The 22,800-nt window shown below is 42.9% G+C and overlaps 1 long non-coding RNA gene across 1 annotated transcript in view; it reads right to left on the bottom strand.

Moving 5' to 3' along the window:
- The window catches only part of LOC139052606 (uncharacterized), a 365,902-nt gene that overhangs the window by 160,064 nt on the left and 183,038 nt on the right, over window positions 1-22,800 (bottom strand). Inside the window, exon 2 of the long non-coding RNA XR_011509982.1 lies at window positions 16,194-16,260. This is a non-coding gene — a long non-coding RNA (uncharacterized lncRNA). The remainder of the gene's footprint in view (window positions 1-16,193; window positions 16,261-22,800) is intronic.

Below are 22,800 nucleotides of genomic sequence, written 5' to 3'. Positions count from 1 at the left end.
AACGGGAATAGTGCAAATGAGCATGCACAGCGTCCGAATCAGGTTCTGTCGAGACTAACTGAGAAAGGCTTACGCCTCAAGAAAGGAAAGTGCAGGTTCGGAATTACGTCAGTTTAGTTTCTGGGACATCGAATTGATGTCAGTGGTGTTTGCAACACCGAGAAAAAGGTTGGGGCTATACTTCAAGCACACAAACCATCTGACAAGACATCCCTAAGGGCTTTTCTGGGCCTTATTACAATTGATGACTGCATTTTGGAGAGGAGAGCAATGGTCGTGGTGGAATTGTATAGGCTCCTAGAGAAAAACATGCCCTGGAAGTGGAAGAGCAAGCATCAAGCCAATTTCGAGGCATTTAAGGAGATGATTCGTGCATCTACAGTGCTCGCTCACTACGACGAGACGAAGCCCCTTCTTTTGTCAGTGGACGCATCGGCGTACGGCGTTGATGCCGTCCTCACCCAGGAAGATGCTCTTTGCCGAGAGGCGCCCATTGCATACAGTTCATGAACACTGGGAAGTGCCAAAAAGAGCTACTTCCAGCTCAACAAAGAAAGTGCAGCAGTAATCTACAGCACCAGTCATTTTCATAAGTACATAGCTAGCCGGCATGTGACCATAACAGATCGCCAGGCATTGATTGGAATCGTGAGTGAAACAAAGCCAGTACCCCGGGTCTTTTCATCAAGGAATATGAGATGGTGCCTTAAACTAGTTACGTACAATTACAAGTTGCTGTACATGCCTGGCCTACTGCCCCAAAATGCGGACACTCTAAGCTGACTTCCACTACCGGCACAAGTTGAATCTTATCCCCCAAGAGACATGCTCATGTTGGCTACCATGCTCAGCTTCGAGCTTTCACCGCGTAAACTAGCACGAATGACTCGAGAGGACTCAGTTCTGTCCCAAGTGCTGGAGGCTGTTTCAAACGGTGAAGTTCATAAACTGCCAAAAGAACAGTTTTCATCGTGCCGGAAACTGGAGACTGAGCTTTCAGCGCAGGAAGGGTGCCTTGTTAGAGGCTCCCAGATGGTAATTCCAAAACAAAGGCGAGAAACTACCTTTTGAAACTCGCACCTGCAAACCACCATATAATTGTGGTCATGAAGGCATGTGCACGAAGGTACTTTTGTTGGGCAGACACTGACGCAGATATCGAATGGCTCACTAGAAACTGTGCAACTTGTTGTCAACTCCAAAGGGCGCCAGCCAGGGCGCCAGCCAGGGCACCAGTGCCCCAATGGGAACGCACCAGAACGCCTTGGGACACAGTTCACGCAGACTTCATTGGTCCTATAGAAGGCAGAATGCTGGCTAATTGTTGTGGACACATACAGCAAATTGTCGAAAGTGTGCTCCATGCATAATACACAGTCTGCCACATTGATTGAGGAACTCCGGAACCTTTTCGCAGCTTTTGGGCTCCCCAAAAAGCTTGTGTCTGATAACGGGCCATCCTTCGTTTCAGTAGAAGTTGAGAGCTTCCTAAAGAAGAATGGGGTGACCCATGTAACAAGCACACCATACCATTACAACAAACGGCCAAGCAGAAAGGATGGCTGTTGAAACAAAACGAGCATTAGCCAAAACTAAGGACGGAACATTCGCATGTAGGCTGGCCCACTTCTTCTAGAGAAACACACCACCATCTGCACATCAGTGGGTAAAATGCCAGCTGCACTTGGGTTCGAGCGTGAACTGGATACAGCTCTCACGTGCATTCAGCCCCAAGCAAAATCGAACAGAATCCACACCAACTGCAACAGGCATACAAAGTTGAGAGTACTCGCTGTCGGACAAGCAGCTTTCTTTCTAAACTTCGGAGGGAATCCGATCTGGACAGAGGGAACGGTTTTGGAAAAACTAGGCCACAGATCGGAGCTCATTAAAGGCCCCAACAGGTTAGTGCGATGACAATGTGACCACATGAAGCCCGGTGTTTTGAGACACCCCACAGAAGATACAGCGACACAGGATAAGGGCTGTACGCTAACCGCGAGCAGTGTCGCGCTCCCATTTATGCTTGGGATAAAAGCAGATAGCTCCACGTTGTCAGAGGCTACTCTCTCAGGAATCCTGAAGCCTTCGCAATCATCGGTGACCAAACCAGAGATTGGCACTGCCCCTGACACCGTGCCAAACACAACTGCAGAGTCATGCCCACAGTGGGAACGACACCCTCTGGATCACTACGGCGACTCCATCTGAGAAGGGAGGAAAATGTTGTGTACAAGCGATGCACCACCACTCCTCGGCTGGACAAGGCACCAGTGCAGACGAAACAGGAAGCGACCCTGCCCCGAGTCGAGTTCCAAGAATTCTCTATCACCCCCAGCGTCTCGACCACTAGACAGGGACCGAGAGTTTGCCCCCTTGAACAGATGCGGCTCTCATCTGCATCTCTTGTAGAAAATAAACTCGGTCTGTTTTCTGCCACCAACCAATGCGCATTCCTTTCACGGATAGGGCCAGACCCTGTAGGTAACAGCTTGTAAGAACGCGCATACAGGAACACACAGGTGTATCTAAGACAATGAGCAAGGGATCTGTCACCGCAACAGCGCAGCCTGCTGAAGCGCCGCAGCCTTATCAACATACTCCTATACAGATGGTTCTATTATCACGGAATACAGCTGTGTTGATTGACAAGTCACTTCGTCACCGAGCACGCCTGTGAATCATCAACAGTGCTTGTTTATTCAAGTGCACATTGCTGCTGAGGTCTTTTTAGCAGCTGTCAATAGTGAGCCTACAATTTATTACATGATGTAATATGGCGTCGCACTTCGGAACAATGATGTAACACCGAAGAACGTACAGGAGTGCTGTGCGACACACACAGAGCTAGTATTTGTTCATTCTATGTTACGTCATTGTTTCAAAGTGCACTGCTATATTAAGTCATGACTAACCAACTAGCCCACCAGTAAGTCTTAAGCAATTCATTACAATTATGACAGACATAAATTGATATTTACATATCATAGTTACTTCTTCAGGCAGAGATGCTTGTCAGAGATGTTTTCAAGAGAAGAATGTTTGCTTGAAAGCAAATATTAATTCATATTGCTGAAAATACACCCCATATAGGCATGAATTCACGTAATGTTTCCATTTCTTGTTAGTGCTAAAAGTGTCCCTGCAAATAGTAGTGTTATGTCATTCATGCCTTAAGAGATGACAGAGGTCTACGGGGGCACACAAAGCAGCAATGCCCATGCATAAAGGCCTGGGTGGCCAATCTGCTGCCCCTTCACTACTTATCCATACTTCTACCAGCATTTAAACAATGTACAGCCTGTGGTCAAAGTGAATACAGGCATGCTTGCTCTCTCAGCAATGGTGACAATCAAGGATGATTGCCTTGAGACCGTTTGCTACTTTCAACATCATTTATGCATGTATTCTCTTTTCGTTCTTTTCCGTAGATAACAAAGAAGCTTGCACAGTCAGTAAGCTATAGCAAAGTAATGTTATTTGATTGCGTTGGGCATGGCCCAAATGTCCCATTCATGTAGTGACAACCTAGCTAGTCATTGCAGAGCCACATTAAAAAGAGAAGTACATAGGCTAACGAACAGGTGCACAGTAACTGTAATTCATCTCAAAGCAAACCAAGATTATCAAGCAACTATAGAGATCTAGATTAAGGGGGCGCAAGCGTTCAGGCCTCGTAGTACTTGCGGCCTCAACGATTGCATTTCCCTTATCTAAAACTCTCTAATATTTATTTACTTACTTATTTATTTGAGTACCCTAAGGGCCCATTAGGGCATTACATAGGGGGGGGGGACGGAAAAGTTAAAGAATGAGTGAAATCTGTACAATGTAAATATATGAAGGTATTAGGAACCGTAAAAAACATCTAGCAGAAGCAAACAAAAAAAAGAAAGAAAGAAAAGGGTAACGAAGTTTATACAATGTTTAACAATGCTAGTAATGTTTAGTAATTCAAGCTTTGCAATGAGTGCAGTGATCTTGCATGTGAAATGGTTGATGTATCTCCCTTGAAGTAAAGGATCTTTGGTTCAAAGGACTTTGAAAGTGCCCGTGTGACTGGGGTATAAAAGTCGTTTTATATTTGCCTTTCTTAATCAGTAACAGCTTAAACAGGTACATGACAATGAAATGAAATGCTGGCTCATATGGAGCACATTTGCCATGCTTGCTGTAACAGAAATACCAACATGCAGTAGCTTGTAGGCAATGAATGCATGTTCATTGTGTCAGTGCAACTTGCACCTACCTCTAATGAAAGCACGGAATGCCTGCATTGTAGACATTAGTTCATTTGCACCGTGTGCATGGCAGATCCAGAAAGTAAAGGAATGTTTATTGCCATTTTTTATTTTCATAGCCAACAGACAGTTTCTCGGGTGGAGCTTTGTGACGAATTCATATGTTCTGTGTAAATCTGCAATGCGGACATCTTCTACTATCCGATCACTTAAGTCGTCAAATGAACGCACATAGCCCCATAAGCACTGTGAAACGGAATGCAGAAATGTGTAGTTAAGAAGCCATAGCGACTCGCACTCTTTGCTGAACATAAAATAGAAAAAAATGGGTAGTGGATAATTGGGTGCACATTCTCATCTGTCATACAAATCCATAGATTACAAGTTTTCTTTAACTCATTCTCATATTGCTTACAATTGCACGAACCTTACTGCAGCATCCACTGTGAAGTAAAATAATCTTGCTACTCACAGCTACTTGTTCACTCTATTAGCATACATTAGCCCCCAGACTCTCCTATATTTCTTCACGCATGCTACCATAGCATGGCTGTGCTCAATGACCTCTTTCTATTCCACTGAAATGAACATGGCATATATTTGTTACCAAAATAATCCCTGAAGCATAACTGTGTATCAATCTTTAAGCCTCTGAGAAGTAAGGATTGATGTGCAGCCTTGCTGTTGTGGCATTTCATAGGTTCTAACCAACCGTCATGTTTCTAAACAAGCAATGATGAAATTATGTAGTCAAGCCATACCATCAGTACAACTAAGGTATTGCTTGCCCAGGGAGTCTCACTGCCACTCCAATTTCGTAAATACTTAGACATGTTAACAACCTAGACATGTTGAAGTTCACTTCACAGCCTATGTTTTAACACGACAAATAAGCCTGATCAACCCAACAGCCCTTATATCATTCTCTTAATCACTTGAAACACTAACTAGCACATGGCATGTAGACAAATTATATTCTGTTTGTATGTTTGGTGAATTGCACAAATCATTTTTTGTCGCCCTTACAGCCCAGCTGATGCTGTCTTTCTTTATAACAATTAAGCAACTACCTTGGTGCATTGCTGTGAGAATTATAACTAGCTTCAAAGTAGCACTGCACATGTACCCTCAGACCACATCATAGACGCTTCTGTACATACTAGAGGCTGGCCACAATCAGCATAATTTTGAAATCTAGCTGAACAGGGTGTAAATTCATGTGTATCAAACATATGTCTGTTCCATTGAGAGGCTGGGTACCTGTGTGCGATATAGTTATCGATTCACTACACTTATGGCAGAAGAACAGAATACACAGAACAACAAAATCAAGTTCTCTCTGAAAAGTTGCTTTTTGCCACTATTATATGCAGCAAAGTAAGACTTCAGAAAGCACAAATATGGCTTGGGTGCATATTTGTGCATTGTATAAGAAGTAGAGGTGGGCGAATGTTAATTTCTTTCAAACACAAATTGAACAAAAATAGTAAGCATCAAATATTGAATAGTGGCACTACAACCTTAGTACATGTAGTAGCAATATTTATTTCCATAGATTTAGGTACTACCCCTTAACCAACTAATGCAAAAGATAGCTAACTTTCGGAGACAAAGGATAAGTTTTGAATGCAAGGCAAATTGTTATATTAAAAAAACTACTTGAACAGTCTATCAAGAACTTTAGAGCCTCCTTGCAAAGAAGCTTTTCAAGAAATACTGGCTGCTGTATGAAGACCTTCCAAAATGCACAATAAATTGTTACCAAAAAACATAAAAGTTGTAGAAAAAATAAATATAATGAAGGACCAATGTTCTGCGGACACATGTAAAAGGACTTGTTGCAAGGAAAACAACACAGACTTGTCGCATAAAAGACAAATCTGCTAGATCAAGAGATGTGTGGTTGGTTGGCTTTTATGGAAAAAAAGCCTATGGGAAAGTTTTGTGCCAATGTGGCTAAAAGATACTTTCGTCACCGTGCAAGCCTGCTAGCCTTTGGGATGCTTGTCACATATTCGTTGTTAAAAAACTTCCTATTTATATATTGACACAAAAGCCTCCTCTGATCACGGAAAAATGATAGGATTGTCATATAGTATACATAACATTTAGAACTTCAGGGTGATATTTTTCACATTACACAAATACTCGTGAAGGACAAAACTGCAAGAAACAGCATAACACTGGCATAATCCGTAGCTGATTATATCAACGAGTTTCCAATTTCATGTGCAAAGTTGCATAGGGCAGATGGGATGTGACAGCTGTAATTTGGACATGCGTTATTGCATCAGGGTGCAAGTATTATAGAATGGATCATTCTGGGAATAAAGAAATAACAGGCATTGATTACCAGTATGCCATCATGTCAGTTCTATCTGAAAAGTGACCATCATTTCAAGTCAAAGTTGTATTGAGCATCACGTTTATGTGCCCGCATATGTGTATAAAATGAACCGTTGTTTTAAGTTATGACCAGTGTCACGTCATTCCTGTATGTAATTGTGGTTTTACACAATACACCTACAAAACTTTTGATCAGCATCCTAGTACATTTCCTTGTATTTGCACACAGGCTTTCTTTCGCAACTGCCTCTTTGCACCGACGATAAATACTGCAGTCAGTAAAATGGAGCTTTAGATTATTTCCTAAACTGCTTTCATTCCAGCAAGTTGATGCCAAGCAGAAGCTGTGCCACAAGTGAACATTTATTAGGGCATTCATCCTTGCTGTTTATTAAGGTGGCTGCAAGGTAAATGGAGGGAAAGTCTAGAGGTGAAGCAAAGCTCCGCTGTCCCATGCACGTAAACAATGCTTATGGTTATGGCATCGAAACATTTTTTGCGTCGATCCTCCTACCATGGAGCATGTAGTGAAAGGATGGAAAGCAGACACCGAGCAGACGGCGCAGCGCGATGAACACATCTTAAGGGGCATTCAGCCTTCCTATTAGCTAAGGAGCCCAGCAGCTTCTGCAGTGCTGCAAGGAACTACTGAGATTGAGTAAAGCTCACAGAACACATTGTTAGCGTGAAAGGTTGGTGTCGTGTTCCAGGGCTTCCGTGAACGAAGAGGCAGGCTGAACTCGAAACATGTTTTATTGCATGGCAGCAACTTAATGTGACAGAATGACAGCCAAGGAATATTTTCTTTCTGTTTTCTGAAGTAGACTGTCGTCACACATCTCAATTTGATATTCGCCTTTGTCAAATCATGTCTTATTCTTTCCTAAAATGATTACCTTGTTCTATTGCTGCTTCTTTTGTACAATACTGTACACTGTGGATTCGCGTAGTTTTTATGATTTGTAACGTTTTTCTTTTTTTTTCTCCTTTGTCCATTGCACTTCTGTTTGCTGGCATACTGTCTAAGCCAAGTTGTCATTGTCTTTTTTTTTCGCTTATGTATTGTTTTGTCGGTTCTAAGTCAGTGCCTGTGCCTTCTGCTGCTGCCCTCAGACCGGGTTTAAGGCCCGTCAAGTTGCTGCGAGCAACTTTTTCCTTAAATCCCCCATAAATTGTACGTTTATGGAAATAAAGGCATTTGTATTTGTATTTTGTATATAAGGAAAAAAAGCACACCGCAGCTTGGCGGCCAGCGATTATATACACATAGTGGGTGAGGGTGATGCGATTGCAATATGACCCGCGTGACAGAAAGGGAAACGCTATCGCACATCTGCAGGTGTACAGATATGTGACGGGCAGTGGCAGGTGCTTTGCTGTGTCGTCACACGTGCAAAAAATTGCATAAGGAGCATTTGCATAGCTTACATTATAGCAGATGACACCTAGTGCAAAATAAATAATTGCAATACAATGTGTTCCGTGAGCTGTACTCCATCTCAGTAGTTCCTTGCAGCACTGGAGAAGCTGCTGGGCTCCTTAGCTAGTGGGAAGGCTGAATGCCCCTCAAGATGTGTTCATCGCGCTGTACTGTCTGCTCAGTGTTTGCAGTGATACAACTTCTAAGCTGTTCCCTAGCCTCCCCTCTTTATAAAGTGTAAAATGTGCAGAGACAGCTCTGGAAACAGACGTGTACAAAGCAAGGAATCTGCTTTGATACAATACCTATATTGAGATGCGTAAGAGCATAAGTGACCAGCGATGCTTCTGCAATGTTTATTACTTCAGAGCACAATCATCTGACAGAAAAAATTCTGACGATTACGATACTCCCTAATGCGAAATTTGAGTGCAGTTTTACACGTGTTGTCATTTCGCTGGTGTGGACAATCAGTCTCGTGTGGCATGTTGCAAACGGAGCGAAGCGTGGCGCCACTGCCTTGCAAATCTGGAGATCACATGAGCCAGTGCATGGGTGACGCGTGGGCGTGATTCACAAAAGCCACCGCCAACAAACCTCCCAGACATTGCGTGCTACTCTGGCATCATCTCGTAGCTACCGTCACTGCACTTCGCTTTCATTCGCACGCTTTCGACATACACTCCTCTGCTCACTGCCTCATGGTTCTGCTGCACCTTCCTCTCCGCTTTCTTCCTTGTGCCTCTTCTCACTGGCCACTTTTTTCATTTCCCACTGCATGCTGCGTTCGCTCTCATTATTTGCTGAACTCGTTGGCTCGGTTAAATGAGCGAAAGAGTGGTCCTCACAGCACGACAAAAGCTACAGGGAAACCAGCGATAGGAATACCCTGAATGCATGTACTACAAACCACGTTAAAGGATTGATTGAATGCACGATAGACGTGGTCTACAAGATACATTTGACACATGGGGCGGATTATTTGGGTCAAACAGAGAGGTCCGTAAATGACTGAATGTGCGAACATCGACACAACTGCATTCTGATACAAGCACCCAGAGACCTTGCCATATATTGCGCTTCATGCCATACCTTCCAGAGGATGGGGATCTGATCTTGCTGAAGTGTAGTAACTAAAGAAAAAGAAGTCATGGAAGCCTACAACAACAAGATTACACCATGTGCCATCTATATCACTCAGCAGCAAAGAGATTAGCTTAATGACTGACAATAGATGGCATGGCTCGACTGGGAAGAGAATTCCTGCACATGCAAGTCGACTATATGAAGGTCTCATATTCCAAAAAATAAAACAGCTGTTAATTTGCACTCAGGTGCAGTACATTGTTTTTATTAAGTCCTGTCCCTTCGTAACTTTGCACAACAGTGTTATGTCGAACCAACTAGCCCACTGGGAAATTTTCTTTAATTATATGTAATATGTTCTGAGTGCATATTTATGTGTCTTGTTTGCAATGCACACGTGAAAGACAGCACAAAAAAGATGCAATATTAGAGGTGAGCAAATAGAGATATTTGGGATCGAATAGAATAGTGCCAGAAACAAATTGAATCGAATACTTTTCTTAAAGTGAATAGCCATTAACATAATTATTACAAACTGATGTTTACATCCCAGTATTTTTGAAGTTAGAAAGTTTCTATCATATAGTACATCATTAAGTATTGTATTTGAAAAACACAAATTGAGCATTACAAGCAAAGAAGTATTTTATTCGCATGCACAGGTTTCTTCAGAGGATGCAAATGACCACTGTAGAGCTTGTAAAGTGTGGCTACCTGAGTGACCTAGCCTGCTCCACTATGCAAGTTAGAATAGAATAGAATAGAATAGCTTTATTTCCATCTACTTGATGGAGGAGGCTGCAAGCAAAAGCTGCTCCTGTAGGCAGCTTGACGAGGCCCGCAGCCCCCTCTACAGAATATTCGGCAACAGCATACATGCAAGCACATATACATCATACATACATATATACACATACACATATACATATGTATACATACATATATATACACATACTCGTATATATTCTCATGAACCCACATACTCGCATTTACACATGCACACCCATTTCCATACAGAGCCACTGGTGACTAAACCAAGAATACTTAGGGTAGCTTGTGTGGTTCTCGTCATGAATACAAATGAGACAAGAATACGCCGCTGAACATTATATACACACACACACACACACACACACACACACACACACACACACATATATATATATATATATATATATATATATATATATATATATATATATATATATATATATACATACATACACATGCATTCATATACCCGTATATGCATACACACTCGTATGCATACCTACACACACATATACAGAAGCATATATACACACTTTATATACATACTAGCCGAGAGGATGTACACTCAACCAGTAATTTAAAAATCATGCATATACAAGTCTCTCAGTTGTTGGGCCGTTATTTGGGTGATATCAACGCCTAGATTATTATATTTATTTAGAAGCATTGGCATTGTGTGTGACGGCTTTTCCCTTAAATAATTTGTTCTGGGTGTGACCACCCGCCATATCTCTTTATGACGGGTAACATAAAATTTGTCATTAAGTTCAAGGTTAGAAAGTTCTCGTAGAAAGGAGCAGTTCAGTTTTACTTCCCGCCTAAATGCAGTTGTTAATTTGTACTGGTATAACTTTAACACAGAGATTACGTGTTGTCATGTTTTATGGCTATAGTATGCTTGTTGTGGTGAAAATTTACCATACTTTTCTCCAATTTAATGTTTATGTGGGTGCGGTTGGCATTTTGAAATGCCTGAAAGGTGTGAAAAAAATATTCACAATTATAAAAAGTGACCACCAAATCGAATAAGGCACTATTCAGTGGATAACTACAAAGTTGCAAATATTCACATATCCCTATGCAATACCGAAAGCTTCAAACAATGGTTTCGACACTTACGTAAACACTACATGCTCCAGCAGCCAACAGAGCACCATATATTGACAAAATGGTGTTTAACGGGGCTCGTTGGTTCATTCTTCGAGGATTGTAGCAGCAGAACTTAAGGAACACGGACAGAGAATGGACGACTAGACGAGGATGCAGGTGCACTGTTAGCTGATTTATTAATTGAAATTATCACTCTTATTTATTTCGTCGCCATATCTCTTATCTGTGTGAGGCTGCCTCAAAACGGTGACTTCCTTTCTTGTCAAGGCGGCCGACGGTGTGCTTACACATCGCGCTCCTGTTTTGCTTATCTCAAATGCCTCAAGAATCTCCCGAGTTCGCCTATTGTTGTTCCTTTTCAGGACTTGCACTTCATGAAATTTGAGGGTGCACGGGCGCACTTAGCTATTTTGTCCCTTCTTGTTCATTTCGCAACGTTTGCCATGGAAGGCCAGATTGCTGCCAGGGGTCACTGAAAGAGATGATGCGTGCTGTTTTGTTCAATCATGAAGACATCTTCCTGTTTGTCCTGTGTATTGTTTTCCACAGGACAGGGGGATGGCGTACACTACTCCTCTGACGCAATCGCAGTTGAATCGAAATGAACAAGAAGGAACAAGATAGCCAAGTAAGCATGTGCATCCCCTAATTCCATGAAATGAAAGTCCTGAAAAGGAACAATGTACGCTAACTCGGGAGACTTTTGAGGCATTTCAGATAAGTAAAACAGGAGCGTAATGTGTAAGCACACCGTCAGTGGCCTTAACAAGGAAGGAAGTCACCTTTCTGATACAGCCTCAAATATATAAGAGAAGAGATATGGGGATGAAAAAAAATGAGAGGGAATTTCAATAAAGAAATCAGTTGACAGTGCAGCTGCGTCCTCATCCAGTCATTCTTTCTGTGTCAGTGTTCCTCAAGTTCTGCTGCTACAATCTTCGAAGAATGAAACAACTGACCCCGTTAAACACCCTTTTGACATTCATTTTCAGCACTCTGAGCGTTCCTACTTGTTTCCTGCATCTGCTTGACCCACGACAAATATGTCTTCACATTGCCTTCTTCACTTGCTGGGCCTGCTTATCCTCATGTTGCATCAAGAAGAATGTTTCGGTGGAAGACGTTAGGTTGCTACTGGGGGTGTCGCCTTCCCAAGGACGCAGCAAGAAAAATTATGAAGATACTGCGGGCTGAAATGTTGAAACAGATTCGCCTACTCACCGACTTCCTTATGGTGAGATACTCTGGCAAAAAATCATATTGTCTTCACTTGGCCAGCGGCAGTTTTAACACTGAACACATGTGGAGTAAGTGGTTCCAGCCAATTTTGAAGTCAACTATACAAGGTCAAAAATAGTACGAGAAGATAAGCAAGAACCCAGTGGTCACAGTAGGAAAGGTGCAGCTCTCACAACCTGCTAAAGAAGTATTGGAACTTGGTCCAATATTTGCGCTTCCCCCGAGACTATACGCAGCAGTGAAGCTTGCCATCATCAGACGAGTAGCAGAAAAAGCGAATTAAGAGGACGCTAGCAGAGTTGTGGCTGACGAAGTAGATACACTGGCTCGTTCAAAAGAATGCAAACGCCATGTGCACAGTTTTGTTAAAACTGTAAAGGAACTGAAAAAAGAAAACTTCATATGGTGCCTTTCAGACAAAGGGGGATTTGTAGTATTTGATGCCAGCACCTACAATACAAAAGCATTAGAAGCCATCAACAATAACTTCTGCAAGGTAGAAAATAAAGACCTAAAGAAAGCAAAAAGAAAGGTCAACATGCTTCTAGGAGAAACAACTAATGGTAGCCAGCTGTGCAACGAGGTTAAAGCAGCAAAAACCACCACGCTGTCGGTGTTCTTCAGTGGAAAAAGACATAAAATCGGTACCCCCTTCCACACCATTTTGTCGGAAGCAACACATGGCAATTGCTGCTTTCAGCACACCTTTTCACGCAACTTTCTCAAGTTAGGGTAGAAGATCAGTTGATGATTAGGAACTCTGAAGAACTAGCCTTCGAGCTAAAAATGCACGAAATGAACGATTCGTACGGGTTCTCGATTGACATCGAAGATATGTATTATTCAACTCCGCATGCGGATTTGATGAATGTACTGAGAGAGACCATCATGGAGCAAGGAGCCATTCCATTACAAAACTCCGTACGAATGTCTGTGGAGACCTTCTTCAAGCTGTTGAGCGCCTATTTCGCTGCCACAATCACTGTACATGATGGTACCTTGTTTGTCCAAAACAGAGGGGTCTGCAATGGATCAAAAATAGCACCAATCCTGAGTGACTTGTACTTGGCCGCATGCGGCAAGAAAATTTAAGGATCCATCAAAGAAAGGCGTGTCACAGGGATCTATCGATATGTGGACGACTTCTTGATACTGTGCCAAACAGAGAATGCAATAAAACACGTTGTGGGGCTAGTTGGTGCATAGCGTTGAATATATATATAGCGCCAATAGTAATGGCACACTAGGAAGGAAGAAAGAGAGGACAAGGCGCTACTTGCAACTGTTTATTGAAGTAAAAGGTGGCTGATTATATAGCCATGGGAAGAGGGGGGCGAAAAAAGAGGAACACTGAATATGTGAATGCGCACGTGCGAGAACACTGAAGATATATATGAAGGAAATCGCATTTAATCTATACGTAAAACTTGTCGATGTACATGCTTTCATTTATGTAAATATTCAGAGATGGGGTGCTGACATAGGCGTCCCCTCTTTTCTTAATCTGGTTGGCCTCCAACAATTCATGCACCACGGAATCTATACTTTAAAACATGATTGTTGTATCATGAAGCCTTGCTTCTCATACTTGTTTCTTTTCATTCCCGCAGGCCTTGCAATGAATTGGCAAGTTACACCATATACTGAGGAGGGCGATCGCAATCTTTTTAATTTGCCGCGTACCGAACTAGTGTCATGCTTAGAATGCAGGTGTATGCGATGGCCTTCGAGTTTGTAATGCACATGCGAAAAACGGAAAAACACACGAAATCGGCGGCTTCATTCCTTCCGACCATCGCGTAAACACAACACACGTCCGTCTGTTTCCTTTGGCGATCGCGCGGACTGACGAGGTAAGTAAGAGGACAGTTTGAAGCAGCTATCGGTAGTTTGAAGCATCTTTCTTTAAGCGCTAAAGCTATCATTCCCCTTCACTGCGCATTTGAAGAATCCATAGTGTGAATGAATACAGATCAAGGAAATGCTACTTTACGTACTTTATAGACTTCTAGAATCAGGGTGGTTATGTGCTATGAAAAACATTCTGTACGAAACATTACCTGTGTCGGTCACACTTTTGTGCTTAATGTTCTTTATTCCCCTAATTACTGCATTTCACGTCAAAAGTAAATGTCCTTGCTTTAGAAAATGTTGCGTATTTAGCATGAGTACAAGCATAAATGAGGTTAGTATCATGCGTCTCTAAATTTTGAAACAGTTATATAATATATATCTGCATAATCTTCTTTCAATGTTTTCAACAACGGACATGTTTATGCTTTCGTTCGGCAGTGGAGCGTTAGAAGAAAACTCAGGCCAGCTGTGCGCCGCCTCGCGTTGCCTAGCACCCACACACGAGAGCCCTGAGGCACGTAACCACCTCGCACCCCATGCGCGTAGGGCGGAGACGAAATGACGGTTATCACGGTCACTATCCAAGTCTGAAGTATATTCCGACGTTTTGGAACCGAGTACGGGTTCCTTGTTCACTTAGTTGGACAGGAAATCACCGTCACGATTTCGTCGTCACGCCGCACTGCCAAGCGAGCAGCAATGGGCCGCCGCCGACGCATTATTAAAGGGTGAAGTCATGACGTCACAGGTGAGCAAACGCACGGGCTGGTGCGGCGGCACATTTTTCTCCTCCTCTACTCCGTATGTACGTGCTATTGCCATGGCAAGACGGAAGAAAGCCCGGACGCCCGAAGAAGAATCGGCTTACTAGGAACAGCGCCATACTGCCAAGGGAGAAACTGTGCGTCGCCGCCGAGCAGATCCGGAACACTGCGTTGAAGCTGCGGCTTTGAATAGGCGACGCCAAGTTGAGGATACCGAGGTTCAGTCCAGAGAAGGGGAATCGCCGCCTGAACAGTCTACGTCGCTGAGAAAGCGATCCCACCCAGCGACTGCTCGAAAACATCGAGCGTCAAGTCCGCCGAGACATGGGTTAGTGCAAACGTTCGATTTCAGTGCTAATTTCTGGGCACAGTCTTTGGGCACAGTTGTCGCATGTGCGACATACAAGAAAGCTTTGCGCACGGCATAATGATCCTGGCCATCAGTGCGGCTCAGCGACACGCGATCCTGCTCATTGCGCCGAGGCTGCCGCCGACAAGCGCTGTCGCCGAGCCGATGATCCCGGGGCCAGAGACAACGAACGCTGCCGACTGAATGCTCGGCGCCACCGGGAATTAGTTCCGGGCCTGCGCATCACCGACAACTTCGAACGTGAAACCATGGGAGGGGCGAACGGCTGTTTCCAGCGCGAACTGCTCGGCATAGAATTCTGGCACAGCTGCCGAATCTGTGATAAGCTCTGGTTCGACGTGAATCCCTCCACTGTGAGCTCGGTGCGGAACTTTGAACAGAAGAGCTCTGCCTTGCATGTGCTTCGCGAAGCCTTCAGCAACCCCTCCGACCATGACGACAACCACGACGATGGTCGGACTTCAAGGACTAGGACCAGACCAACGATGATGACGACTGATACTGAAGCACTGCGCATAATAAATTGTGATTCACTTACTGTGGCTTGTGTGTGTGTGATTCACTGAGTCTTGTGTGGCTTACCTGCCTAGCCGTGTATGACCTCACAAACGTTTTGCGAAACATAGCGAATCCTGGCAACACTTATGATGAGTATAGTTAAGCCATAGATAACCTTGTAAGACTTAGTAAAACATACCAACGTTTGGTATAATGTAGCCAAGCCATGCATGATGTCAAAAAACTTAACAAAACCTAGCAACACTTAGTGTGAACCTAGCCAAGGCATGCATACCCTCGAAAACTTAAAAAAACATAGCAACCCTTAGTGCGAATAGTAGCCATGCCATGTATAAGCTCGGAAAACTTAGCACATTCTAGCAATACTTCGCATAAGCCGGCACTAGCTCCGCTGTTACCCAGCCCTGCACCACTAGCGCAAACTGCCCGCATTTCTTTATACCTACAGATATATATTCAATCAGTAGACTTACCGGTTATTTGGTAGCCAATCTGGTAGTAAAAACGGCCTTCCGGCCACAGATTTTTATAATATGGAACCTGTAAGAATAATACAGTACAGAGGTTGTCAAGGCTTTCAGAGTGATCTTGGTTAGGCTTCCAATGCAGATGTACTTATTGAAGGCTGCTTTTTCTGCGAGCACGAACTGCAGACTGTTACGGGTTCCGCTATCGAAGACATACACAAAGCAAGATGCACGATTGCCTCAGACAGAAATATTTTAAGGATCACCTAACACTGAACGAAGCGCTCGACGATAGGGAGGCGCACTTGGATACACAATACAATGACTGTGGTCCCCGTTCAACTGTCTTGAGGCTATATATATATATATATATATATATATATATATATATATATATATATATATATATATATATATATATATATATATATATATATGTATGTATATATGGCCGGGAATTCATAGAGGTAAATGCCATATTCAGCGAAGGAGGGAAGTGTGTCAATACACCGTGTATTGGGCTGTACGAGAAATAAATTTTCTTCAATTCTTTGGTGTGGTAGGAGGCACAACGTGGCTGTTTGTTGATGTACAGAAGACGGAACATTCTTCAATAAATGTCGGTTGCTATACTGGCGGACGACTTTCTTTGGCTATAAAGAGAAAGTTACGGGGGCAAAGTGCGCGCGAGTCAGAGCGCTTCTGAAAAGAGTCCCGTATTTTCATCGACGTTAGTTCAAGCTGGGAAAGAGAAAACATAAAAACCTTATTAGCAACCGTTAAATAATATAAACAGACCACCGAATGCAAAAGTTTACTTGTTTTGCGACTTAAGCCTTCCGCGTCTGGGCCAACGTAAAATTGTCATACATGGCAGCAGTGTCGATTCAGCGTGTCTTCCGAGCCACGAAAACACTGTCAAACGCTGGCGGACTACTTGGCGCGGTGACCCATGTGCAGAATATACGTCCTCGGAGCTTTCCTTTCAGAGCCACTGAAAGTTGCCCACGGGTATAGACCTCTCCCGTTAATAAAGCGAAGCTTTCTTTGCCTTTTCCTTCGACTTTCTCATTGCTGCTGCTGCGGTCGTTGTTGGTGTGGTTTAGATCATGTATATACATGGAAGGAGCATGGCAGTGAAGCAAAGCGACACGAGGACCTCGCTTGGTCCTCACCGCGTTGAATTTGCACTGTGCCCTCTGTAGCTTCGGGGTCGTCGCCCCATTAGCCTCTTGACAGCTGTAACTATAAATGACCCCCCGCAAGCGCTTACCCTTTTACGAACGTGCAAGTCCAGAGGGAGTCGAAATAGAATGGAAGAGAGGAGGGTACAGGGAGCAGACGCAGTCGCGAAACGAGTGAACACAGCCTTGTCACTCTTCTTCGCAGCTCCCATACAAATGCAAGAGGGGGGGGGGGGGGCGGAGCGAAACAGGAAAAGGTGACGTAAGAAGGCAAGGATAGGCTGGATAAACTTTAGTTCAAGGTGTGGTATGGTGCGTTTCTGCTATTTCTGAAAAACAAAACCATGCAAATATGTCTATCGAAGAAATGCACGCCGTGCAGAAGAAGAGCCGCATTAATTAAAGCGCACCACAGGGTCTAGGTGCCCCAACAGAAGCGGTCGCACGTAAAATGAGCGCTTCTGTGCCCGCCACGATAGCTTTGCAGCTACGGCATTGCTCGAAGTCACGGATTTGACCGAGACAACCGCATTTCGACGGGGGCGAAATAAAACGCTCACGCACTATGATATAGGGACACGTTAAAGAACACCACGGGGCCAAAATTATTTCGAAGTGCACCACTACGGCCTGCGTCATAATCCGATCGCGGTTTTTGCACGTGCAACGCCAAAATTCAATTCAAGTGTAATGTTCCTGCCACAATGTGATGTGCCATGCAAGACAATCATAATGCTCAACCCTCCCAGAGGTGACTAAATATGGCACATAGCAACGCCTCAAGAAAACGCCTCTCCCTTTGTGTTTTGTGTACTACACAGACAAATAACGGTGGTGCACGCAAGATGACGTTTACCATGAACTCACCACTCTTGTGTTGCACAAGATGTTGAATAAATTAAACATTCACCGTCAACATCACCGCTCATTATGTCGATTCCCATAGTGTGTGGGATCTGTATAATTTTTTTATCTTTGTGCCTTACTCTGCCCTTCTCGTCTAAAGCACAGTCGTTAGCAATATATATTGACTTCAAGATCGTTGTTTCATGACACATTATTCTCAAGAGGTTTGAGTGACATTTAATTTGAACTGAATATGTTAATACTGTACGTATAAATATTTGAACGTTTAGTCAGTGGATTGACTTTGGTCGAATTACATAATCGAATTATACATTCAAGGGTTTAACGGTTGCATCTAAAATGCGATTAAAATACCCTTTCAAATGATATAAAAAGCACACGTACTACCAGTAGCATACACTCGCATTATCGTCAACATCACAAACATTTATTAAAAAACATACGCAACACACTCATGTACTTTTATCGATAAACGAGCAATCCACTAACAATACTTTAAACAGTAGTGCTTTAGCGAAAAGATAGGTATTATGAGAGTACTTTAATTCATACGCCGCTTTTTCAACACCTTCAGTCGCACCAACGGTACGAAACGGTAGCCATGAACATATTAATCGAGTGGACATCAAGAGATCGAGAGGCCGAATTTCGAGCCATACGGGCTCACGTACGTAGTAATCTTGCGTTATTTTTTGGTTGTATCAAACTGTATTACCAATAGTTGAGCAAAGCTTTAGGTTTCGCAAGTTTCAGTTTTTAGGACAACGAGTGGTTTCTTTTTCTTTATACCTTGCACAAAATACTACTCTTATATCCCAGAATTTTTCGCAGTGCCACAAACGGTTACAAACAAACGCGACGTATAAAATATGTCGCATGGCGAAGTCGAAAGAATTGCGACTGTGAAGCAACGTTTAACAGGTAGAATGGAGCTTTGTGAAATGGATTCGCATGTGTTCCTACCGATCCAGATATTCACTGCAGGTAATTACAATGCACCTAAATGAGAAATCATTATTTGTTATATATAAATCGGCGTATCCAAGGGCTCTTTTATGCGTAGGAAATATAACGTATTGTGTCTTGCATTACTAGGTCTCTACAATTCCATTCAGGAGCAAAAATCCCCATTGAATTGCTGTAACAGTGCTATAGATATTTAGCTTGGTCAAACAGAAAATTTGACAGATACAGTTGAGAGTGCGTACATGTATGAACGCGAAATTATTCTTGTAGTTATATTGGCTTTGCAATAATCTATAATCAGGGTTTGCTGATGTTAGAAAATCCTCATTGAAGAAACCTGAAAAACAAGGGACGCGTGGGAGGGAATACTCTCATTGTATACACTCATGACATGGTGCCATCTCTTGTCCATTGGATATGCAGTCAGGAGCCTAATGACGCACTCACTTGACCCTATCTTTAGCGAACCAGAAGGCTGCGACGTGACGCGTGCAATGACGCGCACAGTAGGAACACTTATAATGAGCCTCTGTGGCGTGGGGGAAGGAAGCATGCTCGTATTGAGCCCCGGAGGCCCGGGTTCCATTCCCAGAAAGAGCTAAATGTTCCGAATGTTCTTTTTAAAGCCTAATTTTTTTTGCTCACTGGAATCTATTTGGAAAAAATTGACACCAATCTGACCATTCTTTTAGTCTTTGTACTCTTCGCTCCATCGATCTCCTCCGCTACCATCGCTGGGTCACGACGCTGATTACGACGCCGGATTTTCGCGTAATGGAACCTATAATGCGATCGCATTGAAAAATCTGACAACACTTCATGCTGAGCGAAGACCAACTCTAAATACTGTAGAAAAGGCATGTTTACGATTCCGTCAAGTATAATAACTAGGTCGATGCTGTTACAGCTTCTGAATGGGGATAATTCATTGCCAGTATTGAGCAGCGACCTGTGCTTTACATGCTGAATGTTATACGTGAGTGACGGGACAGGGCAAGGCTTAGGGCAATCGGAGAAATAATTTCACAAATTGAAAGTTCCATGAAGGTAAAATTAAACTTTCAGTTACAATTTTATTTCATCGTACGCAACAGGTGGGATCACATTCCAGCAGTTGCATTGATGCATACGCGAAACATTGTTTTTTTTACTGCCATTCGCAGTAACGCCGACAAATCTTATGCCTTCACCAATACCACATTGAGCTTGATATGGGAAGCCAGCCAACTACACGCCACAGGAAACTGTCACTTCGAATATTAGTCTATACACATCTTCTGTTAGACTTGAACGCATATACTTTTTATTTAGAAATGCAAATACATAGATCATAAAAAGGACTTCGACAACAAAGCTGCCCTAGACAAAGGCATAATGGGGTATTTACGTGAAGAGCAGCGCGCAATATGCATAATTCATATTCCTAATAAACTGGCTTACAAGTTGAATTTCTTGTGCTTATATATGTTCCTGTGAAACAAATGTTTGCAGCATTCGTCATTAGTTGCGAGAGAGTCTTCTAAGTCACGAACGAACGTATTTTCACGACGGTGCCTTATGAAATTTTTTCGACTGATCGGCTCATCATTTCATTTCATGCTTTATTCGCGATTACTCTGGTGTCATGAGGTACTGCGGCATAGTTTTACACGGCACACTATCGACAGTTTACAGTTATCAACTTGTTGATTCTCTTTGTGTTCGCGGTCAAATTCTTTGGATGTCCTTCATGTTCACTGCCAGCATCTAGATGTGAAAAAGTGAAGCGGCCCGTCTGCCTGGTTCCCGATAATTGACGCCCATGTACGAGACAGATTTCCAAGTAATGTGATGCAAACTATTATAGCATAGTATGAATTAAAGAGCAAAGTGGTAAGAAAATTATAAGATATTTGCCACTTCGTTAAAAAACAGGAATAAGCAGAGCGTTGTCTTTCATACCGTGGATCTAAATCTGCGAAGCAACAATATTTGCGAATCTTATCTAACTAAAATGTATTATTTTTTTCTCCTAATTTTGCCAATGCAGTAGAAAGCACGCATGCTTATTCACAATACATCAGTATTGTGCGCGCTAGAAGTCAAGTTCGTGAGGAATGTATGTGTAATTTTGAGGCCCAAGTATACTGATAGCCTTTTTAAACCCAGCTTTGGAGATTTAGTCCAATACAATGGATATTAGAAATGTGGGCACAGTGCCCGGGGAAATACCGATGTCCAGAAAAATTATTAGCCATTCGTATTTTTGAGGATCAGTGTTGCCATATGGAGGGTGTGGGCCATGGCCGCGTACTTCCTGCGGAAGCAGAAGGTTTAAAATTGCCGAGTAGGACCTACGTAGTGTTTTAGATGATCGAAGGGGTATGAAAAAACCAGTATCTGAACGCTCATTTCAAGTATATTTATTGTAACATTGGCACATTTTGAAATATTTGACATTGCCGTGCTGACTTGCAACAACAAGAAATACTATGTATTATGGTTTTATGGTTTTCTCGAGTCAGACATAGGATACATTCATATGTTGCACAATCCGTGATGCAAAATGCACTCACTTCAGGGAATAACGGAATTAGAAACAAGGTGAGCATGTTTTGTACAATGCACACTGTGAATGCTCGCAACATAATTTGCGAGAATGGCAACAATGCTAAACGTTCTATAAAGGCAAGCTGAGAATTAATAGAACCGCATAATTTCTATGTAAATTTCCATTGTAATCACGCGAAAAACAAGCTCATTGCTTTTGCAACTGCCAACATATATGCATATCTTGGGCGCTATAACTGAAAATTATTCCAATGTGTTTTTATTCCAATCTCCTGGCGTCATATTTGCGTAACCACTAACGCAAGCATCGGGCGGTGACCCGCAGGTTTCTGAACAGACCAATAAAACGCTCTCATTGTTTACAGGAGGTCACGTTTGTTTACTTTAAAAAGGAATAACATTGGTGCACTGAGCAGCTTGACTTATCTAATTAGCTAGCAATAAGCGAGGAGCACGCGCAAGTGGAGAGGGATTCGATAGGGCCGAGCGAGTGCACTGAAAATAGATAACTGGATGAAGAGGGTAGTGCAGGTGTCTGTGATTGGTCTGTTTTAACTTACTTATCTTGCGGTGGCTGGTCACAAACCGCGACGGCATGCAGCGGAAGGTTAAGAATGCCGCTAAAACGGTTTCTCAGCAAACAATTGTTGACAGAAGGAGGTAGCGAACATGCCGAAAGTGCTCGAAAACGGTACACGGCCACGCAAAAAAGCTTTATTGTGCGCAAAATAAATCTTCCTCTCCGGCAGGTGCGAGTAGAAAGTGCCTGAGCCAGCTTTTATTCCTTTCGGAAATGGACAGCCTGCCGCTATTCAGAAGAAAACTCAGTTTTGTTCGGCATAATAATGCATCTTTAACGCGCACACGTGTCTTTCACGTGGTGAGTTGTCGCGGTTTTGTGATGTCGCGTGACAGGCAGGTCAAGTGGGTGTCACCCGAAAACTTTTGATCAATAGCCGAACGCTGGTGGCGAAAATTCGTGGAATCATAAATACCTATTTTTCTTTTGTTCTTTACATTCATGCATATTCAGTGTGTTCACGTCT

This window comes from Dermacentor albipictus, unplaced genomic scaffold (genome assembly GCF_038994185.2).
Source record: "Dermacentor albipictus isolate Rhodes 1998 colony unplaced genomic scaffold, USDA_Dalb.pri_finalv2 scaffold_27, whole genome shotgun sequence".
Lineage (NCBI taxonomy): Eukaryota > Metazoa > Arthropoda > Arachnida > Ixodida > Ixodidae > Dermacentor > Dermacentor albipictus.
This window is presented reverse-complemented; position numbering and strand designations above follow the sequence as displayed.